At 39.3% G+C, this 15,835-nt stretch overlaps 1 protein-coding gene across 3 annotated transcripts in view; it reads left to right on the forward strand.

The window, feature by feature from the left end:
• The window catches only part of LOC110261709 (uncharacterized), a 551,822-nt gene that overhangs the window by 77,401 nt on the left and 458,586 nt on the right, over positions 1 to 15,835 (forward strand). The window contains exon 1 of one of the 3 annotated variants that reach the window (XR_014810259.1): positions 6,475 to 6,520. The exons of the other annotated variants lie outside the window; for them this stretch is intronic. The gene's annotated coding sequence lies outside the window, so the exon portion shown is untranslated. Of the gene's footprint in view, positions 1 to 6,474; positions 6,521 to 15,835 lie in introns of those variants that run through there. 3 annotated transcript variants of the gene reach the window in all.

Raw genomic sequence — 15,835 nt, forward strand, 5'->3', positions numbered from 1 at the left:
GTAAGAAATTCTATTTATTTTTTTCCCTTTTTAAAAAAAATTTTTTAGGTGGTTTCTGAATCTGATGAGTGATCATAAGGTTGTGGGTTCCATCCCTGGCCTCGCTTAGTGGATTAAGGATCCAGCATTGCTGTGAGCTATAGTGTAGGCCACAGAAGCAGCTCAGATCCTGAGTTGCTGTGGCTGTGACATAGGCTGGCAGCTGTAGCTTTGATTCAGTCCTTAGCCTGGGAACTTCCATATGCTGCAGGTATGATCCTAAAAAACAAAATAAAACAGAACAAAACAAAATTTATTAGAAATATAGTCAATTTACAATGTTGTTCCAGTTTCTGCTGTGCAGCAAAGTTATCCAGTCATACATATGTGTATATACAATCCTTTTTAAATATTCTCTTCCATCATGGTCTATACAGTAGGACACCATTGCTTATTCATTCTAAGTAATAGTTTGTATCTACTAACCCCAAGTTCCCAGTCCATCCCACTCTCTCCTCTTTCCCCCTTGGAAACCACAAGTGTCTTCTCCGTATCAGTGAGTCTGTTTGTGTTTTTGTTTTGTTTTTTTGTCTTTTGTATTTTTAGGGCTGCACCCACGGCATGTGGAAGTTCCCAGGCTAGGGGTCCAATTGGAGCTGTAACCACCTGCCTATGCCAGAGACACAGCAACGCCAGATCCTAGCTGCATCTATGACCTACACCACAGCTCACAGCAATGCCAGATTCTTAATCCACTGATCGAGGCCAGGGATTGAACCTGCAACCTCATGGTTCCTAGTCAGATTCGTTTCCGCTGCACCACGATGGGAACTCCTATTCCTATTTTGTAGATAGGTTCATCTCTGCGATATTTTAGGTTCTACATATAAGTGATATACAGCATTTGTCTTTCTCTTTCTGACTTACTTCACATAGTGTGAGAATCTCCAGTTTCATTCTTGCTCCTGCAAATGGAATTATTTAATTTTTTTATGGCTGAGTAGTATTCTGTTGGATATATGTACCACATCTTTTTAATTCTTTCATCTCTTGATGGACGTTTAGGTTCTCTGTATGTCTTGGCTATTGTGAATATTGCTGCTATGAATATGTGGGTGCATGTATCTTTTTGAATTATAGTTTTGTCCAGATATATGCCCACGAACAGAATTGCTGTATCACATGGTAGTTCTATACTTAGTCTTCTGAGGAACCCCCATGCTATTTTCCATAGTGGATGTACCAATTTATATTCCCATCAACGGTGTAGGAGGGTTCCCTTTTCTCCACATCCTTTCTAGCATTTGTTATTTATAGACTTATTAATGATGGCCATTCTGACTGGTGTGAGGTGGTACCTCACTATAGTTTTAATTTGCATTTAATAATTAGTGGTGTTGAGCATTTTTTCATATGCCTACTGGCCATCCATATGTTTTCTTTGGAGAAATGTCTGTTTAGGTCTTCTGCCCATTTTTCAGTTGGATTGTTTGTTTTTTTGTTGTTGTTGTTGAGTTGTATGAGTTGTTTCCATATTTTGGAGATTAAGCCTTCATCAGTTGCATCATTTGCAACTATTGTCTCCCATTCCATAATTTGTCTTTTTTTTTTTATGGTTTCCTTTGCTGTGCAAAAGCTTGTAAGTTCGATTAAGTTCCATTTGTTTATTTTTGTTTTTCTCTATATTGCCTTGGGAGATTGACCTAAGAAAACATTTGTAAGGTTTATGTCAGAGAATGTTTTGCCTATGTTCTCTTCCAGGAGTTTTATGGTGTCATGTCTTTATTTCTTATTTATTTATTTATTTATTTATTTATTTATTTATTTACTTTTTAGTGCCACACCTGCAGTATATGGAGGTTCCCAGGCTAGGGGTCAAATTGGAGTTACAGCTGCCAGCCTACACCACAGCTACAGCAATGCAGGATCTGAGCCTCATCTTCGACCTACACCACAGCTCACTGCAATGCCAGATCCTTAACCCATTGAGTGAGGCCAGGAATTGAACCCACAACCTCATGGTTCCTAGGTGGATACATTTCATTTCTGTTGTGCTATGATGGGAACTCCTTCTTCTTCTTCTTTTTTTCCTTTTTAAAGACCAACCTTCACCTTTGCTTCTTTCCAGATATTTTGCTTCTTCCTGCAAACTCTCTTTGCATGTTTGCTTTCTTTGCCAACTCTGTATTTTCTCCCAAGGCCTAGATTTTTGGAAACGAAGTCAGAAAGTCTGCCAGGCTAAGGGTTGACTACATCTAACCCTTCCACCCTCAGGTATTGGAAAGATAACTGTTTGCTTGAATGTGAAAACATAAGAAATGTGTGTTAACACTAGTTACTTCAGGGAGGAAGGATTAAGGCTGAGATGGAGAAGCATTGTGAATATTTTCTTTTTCTTTCTTTTTTTTGCGGGGGTGGGGGGCACACCCATAGCATAGATTCCCAGGCTAGGGGTTGAACCAGAGCTACAACTGTTGGCCTACGCTGTAGGCTAAGCCTCATCTGCAACCTACACCACAGCTCATGGCAACGCCATATCCTTGACCCAATGGTCAAGGCCAGGGATCAAACCTGAAACCTCATGGTTCCTAGTTGGATTTGTTTTTGCTGCACCACAATGGGAACTCCATGAATATTTTCTTTATTCACTTTTGCTATTTTTGATCTGTGACAATTAACATGTATTACTTTTACAATTGAAAACTCTGATGGTGTTTTTAAAAGGATTGGTTGAAGTTTGGAAAATAAACTAGTGCTTTGCTAAAATCACTTCTTTGAAAAAGACAGTGCTTTTTTGGTGGGCTTTAATCTATTTTTCAAACTGAAAATCTGTCTACAGATTAGCTACAAAGAGTTGGAAATTGAAATTCACAATTCACTTACAATACTGTAAAAATAAAATACTTAGGGATAATCAAATGGGGAAAGAAAAGTCTTTTCAACAAGTGGCTCTGGAACAACTGGATACCCATATACCAAACAAAAACCAAACAAACAGAAAACCCCAGCTACTACCTCACAGATGTAAAAATTAATTGGAAATGAGAAATAGAGTTTAAATTAAGAGGTGAAAAATACCTAGAAGAAAAATATACAAACAACTTATACAACTCAATAGCAAAAAAGCCAACAACCCAATGGAAAAATGGGCAAAAGACCTGAATAGACATTTCTCCCAAGAAGATATACAGATGGCCAACAAGCACAGGAAAAAATGCTCAACATCGCTGATTATTAGAGAAATGCAAATCAAAACTACTCTGAAGAACCACCTCATACCAGTCAGAATGGCCATCATTAATAAGTCCACAAATAACAAGTGCTGGAGGGGGTGTGGAGAAGAGGGAACCCTCCTGCTCTATTGGTGGGAATGTAAATAGGTACAACCACTATGGAAAACAGATGGAGGTGCCTTAGAAAACTATACGTAGAACTACCATATGACCAAGCAATCCCACTCTTGGGCATATATCCAGACAAAACTTTCCTTTAAAAAGATACATGCACCCGCATGTTCGTTGCAGCACTATGCACAATAGCCAAGACGTAGAAACAACCCAAGTGTCCATTGACAGATGATTGGATTAAGAAAATGTGGTGTATATATACACAATGGAATACTACTCAGACATAAAAAGAACAAAATATTGCCATTTGCAGCAACATGGATGGAACTAGGGACTCTCATACTAAGTGAAGTAAGTCAGAAAGACAGGTACCTATGATATCACTTATGTCTGGAATCTAATATATGGCACAAATGAACCTTTCCATAGAAAAGAAAATCATGGACATGGAGAATAGTCTTGTGGTTGTCAAGAAGGAGGGGAAGGGAGTGGGATAGACTGAGAATTTGGGGTTAATAGATGCAAACTATCTCCTTTGGAATGGATAAACAATGAGATCCTGCTGTATATAGCACTGGGAACTATATCTAGTCACTTATGATAGAGCTTGATAATGTGAGAAAAAAGAATGTATACATGTATATGTAACTAGGTAACCTTGCTGTACAGTAGAAAATTGACAGAATACTGTAAACCAGCTATAATGGAAAAAATAAAAATCATTATAAAAAAAAAACTGGAAAAAAAATACCTTGAAGAAGATATGAGGGAAAATCTTGTGATCTTGGATTAGATAAAGATTTCTTAGAATGCAAAAAAAAAAAAGAAATATAAATGAAAACTGATAATCAGATTTTGTTAAAATTTAAAAGTTTTACTCTTTAAAAGACACTGTTAATAAAATTAAGAAATGAGCCATAGAGTGGAAGAAAATATTTCTAAAACATATCTGATAAAGGGCTTGTATCCAGAATACATAAAGAACTTGTACAACTCAATAATAAGATGATAAACTGGTAAAAAATTGACAGATAATTCAGCAGAGAAAATACATGAATGGTAAATAAACACACGGTAATATGCCCAACATCATTAGTTATCAGGGAAATGCAAATTAAACCCATTAAAATTGAACTATCTCAGCACACATAGGAACAGTTTAGATTTTGAAGACTTAGAATCCCAAGTGTTGACAAGAATGTAGAGCAACTGGAAATCTCCTATATTGCTGGTGGGAATATAAAATGGTATGGCCATTCTGGAAAACAATGTGTCAGTTTCTTATAGACTTAAACATACACTTGACATAAGCCCAACAGTCCCATTCTTAGGTTATATAATTTAGGCAAGAGGAATTAAAACATACACATATGTTCACAAGAAGATATATATATGCAAATATTGATAGCTGTGTCTTTCATAGTAACCACAACTCAAAAACCACCCAACTGTCTATCAGCTGGTGAATATATAAGAAAATGGTGATCCATCCATACAATGGAATACTACTTAGCAATTTAAAGGAATGAGCAACTAATTCATGCAGCTACCTCTATAAATCTCCAAAGCTTTACGCTAAGAGAAAGAAGTCAGATACAAAAAGTTCCATACTGTATTACTTCATTTATGTAAGACTATAGGAGAGGCAAATGTATAGGAATATAAGATAGATCAGTAGTTGACCGGGTAGAGGGTGGGAGGTGTTTGACCACAAAGGGGCCTGAAGGAACATTTTGAGGGTTGGGCTGATAGTCTATATCTTTATGGTGGTAGTAGTTATAGTACTGTATACTTGTGTCAACCATCCTTGAGCTAGGCACCTACAAAGATTGGATTTTATTGTATGTAATTATACTCAATATTCCTGACTTAAGAAATATACTTGGTGTAGGAGGGGTTATATTTTCCTTCTTCAGTTTCCTCATCTGTAGTGTGAGTCTATTGATAAGACCTACCAAATAGGGTTATTTTGAAGATGAATTGAGATAATACATATAGAGGGGCTTAGAACAGTCTCTGGCATGTGGAGCAAGTACTCAATACATGGTTGACATTTTAATTATGATTGTTTATGGCTTTTCTTTGTTTTACTTACTATAATTTTAGTTGTTAACTTGCTGGAGCTCCCAATAAGAGCTCATTTGGAAAAAAAAAAAAAGAATTTACTGCCAAAAGGTACACAATTTGTTTGTAACTATATCTAAAAACTATGTCTCAGACAGAGTGTGTGTGTGTGTCTTGGCAGTTGTGAGGTGTTGGGTAGGCAGAAAGTGAAGGTTGTGCCTTCTAGAGCCTACAGGACACTGGACCTTCTCTGTGTGTTGCCATGTCTGAGATTTTTCTGCACTAGCTGGTAATCACAGATCATAGAGGCATAGGGCTTGTTTGAGCAAAAAAAAAAAAAAAAAAAAGAAAAAATTGCTTGAGTTTAGAAGGAGAGTTTCTCACTGGACTCCTTCGTTCTGAGATAATTTTTGTTCTTCTGGTTCAGAGGTCAATTTCTGCATCAATCTCCATTATTCTAGCATGGATAAGTCTTCATCTACACAGTATCTTTCTTTTTTACACTGCTTCCACTCTCTACCTTTCTAGAAAGGCTGATTTCTTTGTATCAGCTTTGATAAAGTCAGTCATCAGTTTATGTCTTTCCATTGCTTATATTGTTCTGAGATTATCTGTAGGCAATTTTATGTCTATTTATTTAAAATTCTTATTTTGAAATAATTTTATACTTCAAAGCTGCAACAATAGTACAGAGAGAGTTCTTGTATAGCCTTCGTGCTACCTCTCCTAACATTAATGTTATAATCCTATAACCATAGGACAGTTAAGAAAACCAGGAGATTTAACAGTGGTGCCATACAACTCCATTAGCTCATCTACAAACCTTGTTTACATTTCACTACTCTCCCACAGTGTCCTCTTTTCTGGCCCGGGATCCTATCCAGGATCCCATGTTTTATTTAGTAGTAGTATCTCCTTCCTCTCCTCTGATCTGTGACAGTTCCTCAGTCTTCCCTTGTCTTCCGTGACCTTGACACTTTTGAAGAGTGTTGGTTATTTTATAGAATGCCCCTGAGTTTGAGTTTGTCTGATAATTTACTCATGCCTGGACTGAGGTTAAATATTTGCGGTCAAGAATACCTCTGAAAGGAAGTAAGGCCCTTCTGTGTTCACCGTGGGAGTGGCACAAGGTATTGGTGTGTCTTATTATTGGTGACATTGACCTTGATCACTTGGTTAAGATAATGTATGGCAGCTTTATTCACTCTTTTCCTTTTGTAATTAATTAAATATCGTTAGGGGAGATATTTTGAGAATATGCAAATACTGTGTCCTGGTTATACTTCCTTCTCTTAAATTCTGGAAAGAGAATAATCAGTTTACTTTGAGCCTCAGCCAAATGGCTCAGGAGAAGGAATTAGGATTTAGGAGCTTCGACACATGGGTGCCCCAAAGTCAGGTGTATGGGTATATCTTTGCTCAGAGTCCTTTTGAGTAGGCCTGATTCTCAAGGCTGAGTGGCGGGCGGGGGTGTGTGTGTGTGTGTGTGTGCTGAAATGCACATTGCAGGTGTCTGAGACAACTGCCAGATCCAGTCACATTCATGGCATCTTTGGAGCTTATATAGCCCTGCTCCCACTCCTGGGATTCTGACTGACTTACCGCCAAGCCGTTCCACACTGGAGTTTGTGAGGATTTCAGCTCAGTGTCCCGAGGGCGTTTATTTCCTAGTTTCTCAGAGGGAAGGCACAGTGTGTCCCTGGCCCCCCTCTCCAATCAAAGAGTCAGCTACCTCAACAGATGCCCATGTAAATCATCTTTAGTAGAACAATGAGACTCTGGGGAAAACCCCTCCTAGGGAAACGAGTGCCATTTCATTATGAGAGAGAAAAAAACAATCCTTCAAATCTGGTTCATCTCACAGTCTAAATGCAAGTTCTTAATTAAAAGCCAACAGAGATTTCTAAAGTTGGAGAAAAACTGGAGCAACAACTTTTAAAATTATCCTGTGGGCTTATCTTCCTTCTTAGTCTTTTAAAGGGAAAAAGGCTAATAACCGTTCAGTGGGAAATTGCTGTTCCTTCAGAACAAGGAACTGAATGAGAATGAAAAGTGGCATCTCAGGGGAATGGGGAGTCATCCTGTAATTAGACTGGGCACCATGTAGAGAGGCAGCAAAAAATTACTGGAATGGATCAATGAGGAATTATGCTATTAGACCTTGATGGTTTATTCTAATTTCTAGCTTCTGAAAGAATAAGTAAAAGACCATGCCTTACACTTTTGTGTTTTTCCGCAGAACCTAAAACAGTGCTGAACATGAAGTAAGAACCAGGGGATTTTTTTTTTTTTTTAATCAATATGAAGATTCTGTAGTTCAAAGGCTGGTGTTTTGTAGACTGTGGTTGTTGTGTGAGTACATAAGTACTCAGTGATGGCAGCAATAATAGGTTCTTGATGTCTGGTGTTTCTGTACCTTGAACTTGGGCATTTTAATTCAATAAGCCTTTGTTATGAGAATTACTTGCACACTCTAGATGTTCAACAGCATCTCTGGCTTTTATCCTCTAGATGCCACTAGTACCCTCAAGTCGTGACAGTCAGAAACATCTCCAGACATTGCCAGATGTCCCCAGGGGGAGATCATCTCCATTTGAGAACCAAGGCTTTATTTCTATATCTGAAGGTCACACAGCAAGTAGCTGGTAGAACTGAGCCCAAGATCCAGAAAATCTGAGCTCTGGCTTTCAGTCATTTCCATGAGGCAACCCTACCCATTGCGTTGTCAACGACATGGATGAGAATACAGTGTTGAGAGCACTGATATCATGGGCAGAGATTTTTTTTAAAAAGGAGGATTCTCTGCACGAGTTGAGTTAATTTAGTGACATGAAGACCACCTTGAAGAATCAAGACATTTTGTCCATTTTACAGGAGAACCCACTGGTCACAGAGCCACACAGTAAACTAAACAGAAGAGGTTTGGCTTTGCCTCTTTCTGAGAACCAGTATCGGTCTGGGGCAGTTCTGAATCTGCATCTCTCTCCTTCATTTACATACGGCCTCCATTTTCACCATACAGAAGGGAAATGAATAAAAACAATTATCCTCAAAGACATTCAGTCTGGTCTTGACTTGTTAAGAACGATAAAAGTCAGCAGTTAGAAGCATTTAATACAGCCGAACAAACCATAGAGTCTCAAACAGCTTCATCTGGTGCATTTCCTCTCAGTGGCAAATAAAAGGAAGACTGTAATTAGGGCATGATTCTGCTCAAGCTATCCAATAAAAGCTTTTAAAAATGATTGCCCTGGTAGAAGGCAATGTAAAGAACAAAGGAATCTTGCTTGGCTTATTATTTGCTTATTAGTATCACTATGTGCTAATCTCTACTTTCTAAGCTTTTTTAACCAAAGGGAAACACTAAAATGCTCACGTGATTTCTTAAGTGTATTTTTTGACAACACATGAAATTACACTGTTTTCTTTGTTTTGAAAGCCAATTCCCAGGTTTTCAATTAATCAATAAGTATTTATTAAGCCCCGTGCTATTTTCCAGGTCCAGGGAATTGCACAAAGTTGTTTAAAGATCTGTCCCCTCTACATTCCAGAAATTTAAAATAGAGTGAGGAGAGAATTCAGTGGCCTTCAGTTTTCACTGTGTACCTGGGGGAGCTTATTAAAGTGAGTTTCTGACGCAGTAGGTATGGAGCAGGACATGAGATTCTGCATTGCTAAGAAGTTTCCAGGTAATGCTGATGTTGCTGGTTCAGCGATCACACTTTCTGAAGCGAGAATCTAAGTAAGTCAAGGATCCATAATATAAAGTAAGCTAAGCTCCTTACTGAAGTCAGGGTGGTCTCCTCTAAGCTCAGAGAGTTACTCTCGTCTCCTCTCTGGGGTGTAGCAACCACCAAAGATGTTTATGTGTCCGTTGCTTAAGCATATTGCTGGTGCTGTGTGCTACTCCTCATGTGGGCAGACGTGTTTGTGTTTGGCCACATGGATAGGGATGAGTGTCGACCCTTGCGCACCTCTGTCAAGTGTCTAAGTTGCTCAGAAGACATTTTCCATGTGGCACTGGTTGTTGGCCTCAACTTCCCCTGGGGGGCCTGTGGCGCCTCTTTTCTATTCAGATTATGACTCTGAGTCTCTTCAGATTGGAGTCTTTGGCCCAGCCCTGTACCATTCATATCATCCCTCGAGGACACTCCTAGTCATGCTTGCGGAACCAGATGCAGTGTGGAAGAGAAACAGGACTAAGGAGTCCTAGTCTCCTGTTTCTTAGAGTGTGTAAAGGCCTTCCCTCCAAAGTTTCGCTCATGGCTGACAGGGACATTGTGTTCAGTTACCAGCTGAGCTGCTTAGTCAGTGTTAATACCTCTTTCTGTATCTTCTTAAAGCAGACTGACAGACATACAGACATAGAGAACAGATCTGTGGTTGTTCGGGTGGGATGGACTGGGAGATTGGGGTTGGTAGATACAAACTATTACATTTAGAATGGAAAAACAAAGAGGTCCTCCTGCTGTATAGCACAGGGAACTATATCCAATCTCTTGGGATAAAACATGATGGAATATAGTATGAGAAAAAGAATGTATGTATATGTATGACTGGATCACTCTGCCGTACACAGCAGAAATTGGCGCAACAGTATAAATCGACTATATTTTACTTAAAAAAAACTGTTGACTAAAAAATATGTACAGCCTAAGGAAAAAAAAAATCTTTCTTCAATGACGGGATTTTCTGTTGCTTTGCCATCCAGTCGGTAGCCATTAGCCACCTGCGGCTATTGAGAACTTGAAATGTAGCTTGTGTGACTGAGGAATTTTGAATTTTAATTATGCTTTATTAAATAAAACTTAAATGCTATCTGTGACTAGTGACTACCTATAGGACAGCACAGCTAGATAAACTTCTCAAAGACACATATACCCATAGGAAAAGAGCAACACATGACTAGATTAGACTAGATTACTTTGGACCTGGCTTTCTGATTTATCAAAATTGTGAATTGACCTGGGGAGATGTCTTAATTTCTATGTTCATTTTTGTACCTTTCATAGAAACATGGGAAAGACTAGGTTTTTAATTTACATTTTAAAAAGCCTTTTAGTTTGTTGTCTGAGATAGGTAGCTAGTATAAGAAATTTAGATGTTGTTATACAAAATTAATTTTAAAATCACTTATAATCTCACCACCTAAAAAAATCACCACATTGAACATACAGTGAACATTTTGGTGACTAGTCTTCAGGTTCTCTATGTGTGTGTGTGTATCTTATAATCTATAAATAAATTTATAGATCTATAAATCTATGCACAAATAAACATTAAGCAAAGGAAATTTAATTTAGATACAGTACTTTTGGGAGGAGTCATAGTGGCGTAGTGCTGGGGAACATGAACCCTCAGATGCCACTGGAAGGGGAAGATAGGTTAATTTACTTTTTTGGGGGGGAGCAGAACTTTTCTTTTCTTTTCTTTTTTTTTTATAATTTTTTTATTTTCCCACTGTACAGCAAGGGGGTCAGGTTATCCTTACATGTATACATTACAATTACATTTTTTCCCCCACCCTTTAGAACTTTGCTTTTCATGTTAAATATGATCAACCCATGAAACTCTTTTGCAGACATCAAAGAAATGGAGTCTGTGAGTGACTGATCAAAACTCATGGGCTAACAGACGGACTGTAATCTAAGAGCCCCTGATAAGCACTTTGCCATCTGAGTTGCTGTCAGTATCACTGGCAAATAACAGATGGAAATGGGGGAGAAAGTAGACCCAGCAAACTCCAGGATGAAGTGAATCTCCATCGTGTAGTGTTAAGTACTAAACAAGATGTTCCCTAGTTAGTAGAGTTGTTTTCCTAAATGCTCTTCTGTTACTGCTTAAGCATCCCCTGCCTTTGTTCAGTCCTGTGAAAGGGAAAACACATTCTCTTGAGGGTCAATGCAAGGATGTTTCTGCTCGGAAGTGGAAAATTCCTTTGCAAACTGAATGTGGAAACCTGGAATTTAAGTGTTTTTTTTTTCTTTTTCTTTTTAAAGCTTTTAATACCTGATGACAGGCAAGTCACTTTAAGGGATGATTTTCTGCAGGATGGGGAAAGGAGAAAGTGGAGGAGGAAGGCTGTAGAGGTCAAAGTATAAACGGGAGATTCACTCAGAAAGCTTTTGCAAAAGAAGCTCCCTAAATGTAGCTCTGTTTGTATTCTAGATCATGTGCACTGTTGAGAGTGTGTGCAACTGTAAGTGCTTAATCAATCTGAAAGCACTTTCATAATAACAGCTAGCAATAGTCCTTTTATTCTTTCCTGGCTGCTTCTCAGACTCCCATTGAATGACAAGTTCAAAGTTTGTGAACTCCAGCAAGACAAACTTAGACTTTTCTATTGTACTCTCTGAAAGCTTTTTATTGTCCTCCTTGCCACCTAAGGCAGAAGTAAAATAAAGGTGCAAAGAACTGATAGCCCCACTTATGAATCGCCAAAGGATTCTTCCTTCTTGAATTTTCTGTACTCTCTTTGACCAGGTCTCTGCTTATTTAAACTTATGACTTCGGTGGTATTTTCAGTCTGGGGTGCTGGCTCTGGCATTTGGGTGTAGCTTGTGGAACAGCATGGATTTTGGAGTTATGCTGCTGGATTCAAACACTGGCTCTACTGTTATTTGGATACATTTCTAAGCAGCTGTGTGTCTCAGTTTCACCTTCATGTAGGCTGTCAACAACAATACTGATATTACTTGGTGTTAGTATCTCTTATGGACCAGAGACAGGAGTTGCAACCTCATGAAGTTGTTGTGAGGTTGAAATTAGACAACCCTTATAAAGTGCTTATTACAGTGACCAGCACAGCAGACATTCTATGTAGCTCAGCACAAAGTGCTAAGTGGCCAGTGCACACTGGACAGTTCATTTGTGATAGACTTGGTTTTCCTGGACAAAAGTTTGCCTGTCAATGGGGGGTTCTTTCCTCTAGTTTGCTGACTACAGCTTGTGCCTGGAGTGACAAAAACACTCCAGGAACTAGGAGGTAAATTATACAGTCTAAACTACTAGTCTTTGTGGGTTTTTTTTCTTTTTTGGCTGTACCTGCAGCATGTACAAATTCTCAGGCCGGGGGTTGAACCTGAGCCATGGCAGCTACCTGAGCCACTACAGTGACAAAGCTGGATCCGTTAACCCTCTGAGCTGCAAGGGAATGCCATAAACTACCAGTTTTTGAATTAGAGCAGAATTGCAACTATGTTAATTTTATAAGGAGGGATGAAGGGCCCTGAGTTTAGAGTCAGACTCGGTCAGGATCTCAGCCTTATCATTCACCAGCTGTGTGATCTTGGGCAAGTTACCTAACATTTCTCATTTTAGGCGCCTTATGTGTACACTGAGTATACTCGTTCCAACCTCAGAGAGTTGTTGTGAATCTGAAATCAGAGAATCCTCACAAAGTGCACATTATAGTGACCAGCACATTAAATATTCTCAAGTATTTAATAGGTAAAAATTGCACACCTTTGCCATTTTTTCCCCAAGAGAAATTATATAGCCAAGCTCAGAAAGAATATTCATTTATAGTTTGAATGACACCTACCAAAATCAGATTCTAGACTGGTACTCTGTTGCACCATTCAATTCTGGGCATACAATGAGGGCTTGATTTTAAAAATATGTATGGAAGTTCCAGAAACAAATCCGACTAAGAACCGTGAGGTTGTGGGTTCGATCCCTGCCTTCACTCAGTGGGTTAAGGATCCAGCATTGCCATGAGCTATGGTGTAGGTCGCAGACGTGGCTCGAGTCTGGTGTTGCTGTGGCTGTGGTGTAAGCCAACGGCTGTAGCTCCAATTCGACCCCTATACTGGGAACCTCCGTATGCCGCAAAGTGTGGCCCTAAAAAGACAGAAAACAAAAATAAAATAAAATGAAATAAAACTGTGTGTATATAAATACACACACATTTATATATAATATACATACTACTATAGATACATTTATATATTATATATAATTATATATATTTAGGTAGATGTATACACACAGTATATTATATACATTAAATAATATTTATATAGTATAGATATATTTATATACATTATGAGAGTATAAATATGTGAATAAGCTATACATGTAGCTCTTACTATGTGTCAAATAATGTTCTAAGTGCTTAAAATATTAATTCATTTGATTTTTATATTAAATTCTATGATGCAGTACTAGTATTATCATCACCATTTTACATATAAGGAAACTGAGGCAGAGAGAGGTTAAGTAACTTTTCAGGACCTCAGAGCTAGTACTTGGTGAGACTGGGGTTTGCACTTAGGGAGTATGACTCAGGAATTTGTGCTCTGACCCATTACACGGTGCTCCTACAAGTGTGGGAGCCCTGACTCACAGTGTCTTACCTGGAAAAGGCAGGTGAGGCCACATAAATTTCTCTTTTCATCCTCTGTTTTCTCCTGAATTTGGAAATCAAACAACCAAATGCAAAAGAAATATCTCTTTTTAAATTTCCTTCTTTCCCTTTCTTCTCCCTTCTCTCCCATTCCCTTGCCGCCTCCTCTACTTCCTCTATCAGACCATTCCATTCTGTGAGTCCCATTTCAGGCTGCTGCTGTCACACTCTGGACACAGTATAATTCAACATGACACATGGTGAGCAGAGATGTGTAGAAATACCTGAAACTATTAGAGCCAAACAGCTTTCTGTTAAAGTTTTTTACTGCCACATAAATATTCTCCTAGCTGGCTGGAGTCTGTGAGGTATAAATACTCCATTAGAGGATATATCCATGGTGGCAGCATGGCCCTCTGGGTCTTGTCCAAGAGCCCAGGAAAATACAAGGGTCTGGTGGCATCCGGTTTCTTTGTATTCAAACTTCCTTCTCTGGTTTCCAGACTAGAGTGGCATAATTAAGGTCCATTTGACTTATTTATTCCTTAAAAGAAATTTCGAAGATCAGTTAGGGAACTTGTATTATTGAGTGTTGACTATGTGCCCAGCCCTTTGGCAGGTACTATGGTAGAAACAGGTAAGGGTTAAAATACCACACCTCTGTCATGAATATTCAGATATGCAGCAGCTCTCTAAAGTTTAATCTGGACTTGCACCAGGTGAGGGATCTCTTTCATCCTGAGACAGCGTTTTCACCTGCCATGACGATTCGTGAAAGAAAATATTCATGATTATTTATCTTCATCTGACCAAGTTTTGCTATTTAGAGTAACAAACCACATCTTCAAAATGCTAACTGAAAAAAACAAACAAACAAACAACAAAAAACCTGTCTTGACTGTTTCTTTTTCCTTTTTACCACATTATTTGAAAATGCATTGCTTATCCCTTATCGCTCTGGATGACTGACAACACCATACTCCCGATAGCTTAAGAATTAATATTTTTCTCAGGAGGGTAAAACTTGGAAGGGAGGCTGGGGGTCAGGACTGTTCAGGCCCAGCAGCACCTTGTCATCAACTTGCCTACAGATTTGCCAGATCCACTCATCCTTGCTCTCCTTCTGCCCCAGGCTATGCCACTCCTGAAACACAGGAACAGGGTGGTAGCACAGAGGTGGGCACTGTGTGCGGGCTAATGAGGCAAACCCCAGCCCTGCGTCCTCTCTGATCCACAGATCAGAAAATTAAGGTCATTGTTTCTTTGGTCTATCCAAAATCTCAGTGAGATGAGGGAGAAAGGCGGCAGGCAGCGTTGTCCCCATTTTTCAGGCCAGAGAATGGGGACAGAGGGAAGACACAGCCACAGAGAGAGAGATGATGTGCAAATTCTCCCCATGGATGTTCCACATGCTTTCCATTTTCCAGGGGTCCTCCAAACTTGGCTGGTCATCAGTGTCCCCCAAGATGAGGGTTCCAAGGCTTATCTGTCCCTCAGAGGCGGATGCAGTAAGTCTGGGTAGTAGGAATCCATATTCTTTCCCACCCTCCCACAGAATTCTAAATATAACACTGCCCTGCTATCTCCATAATCATTTTAGGATGGGGAAGAAAAGTCCCCATTTGACAAGCTGATCAAAACTATATTCAGGCAGCTATTACCCGGTTGCATGGCATGCAGTTGGGTCTTTAGCAGAAGACAGTTCTTGAAATAAACAGATTTTGAGACGAAGCAGTCAGGCCAGCCCCAAGCTGCTGACACAGGCTCTGCCAAGGTTGATGGGGGAACTAGAACTTGAGACTTTGACCCACCAATGTTGGCTGTCATAGACACTCCTCACTACTTTTCTTCTCACTTAGGCTCTCTGGTCTATGTTCCATGAGGTTTTGAAGTCTCTAGGGTACTTCAAAATGAGAGGGATGCCAAATTCTTCTTTTAAAAGGCTGTCCTTTAGCCATGGAGGGTCTTGGTCTTATGATTTGAGCTGTGCGGTTTTTGGGGAATTCCGTGGAAATGGCACACAGATATCGTGCTTGGCATGAGGTCTTGCCCTCATTCCGATGTTGGATCACTTCAGGGAGGGGCTTGCTAAATTTTA

The sequence above is a fragment of the Sus scrofa genome, chromosome 7, assembly GCF_054392235.1.
Source record: "Sus scrofa isolate SSC_HxYL_T2T_F1_AM1 chromosome 7, Sscrofa_HxYL_maternal_Yorkshire_Landrace_v2.0, whole genome shotgun sequence".
Classification (NCBI taxonomy): Eukaryota; Metazoa; Chordata; class Mammalia; order Artiodactyla; family Suidae; genus Sus; species Sus scrofa.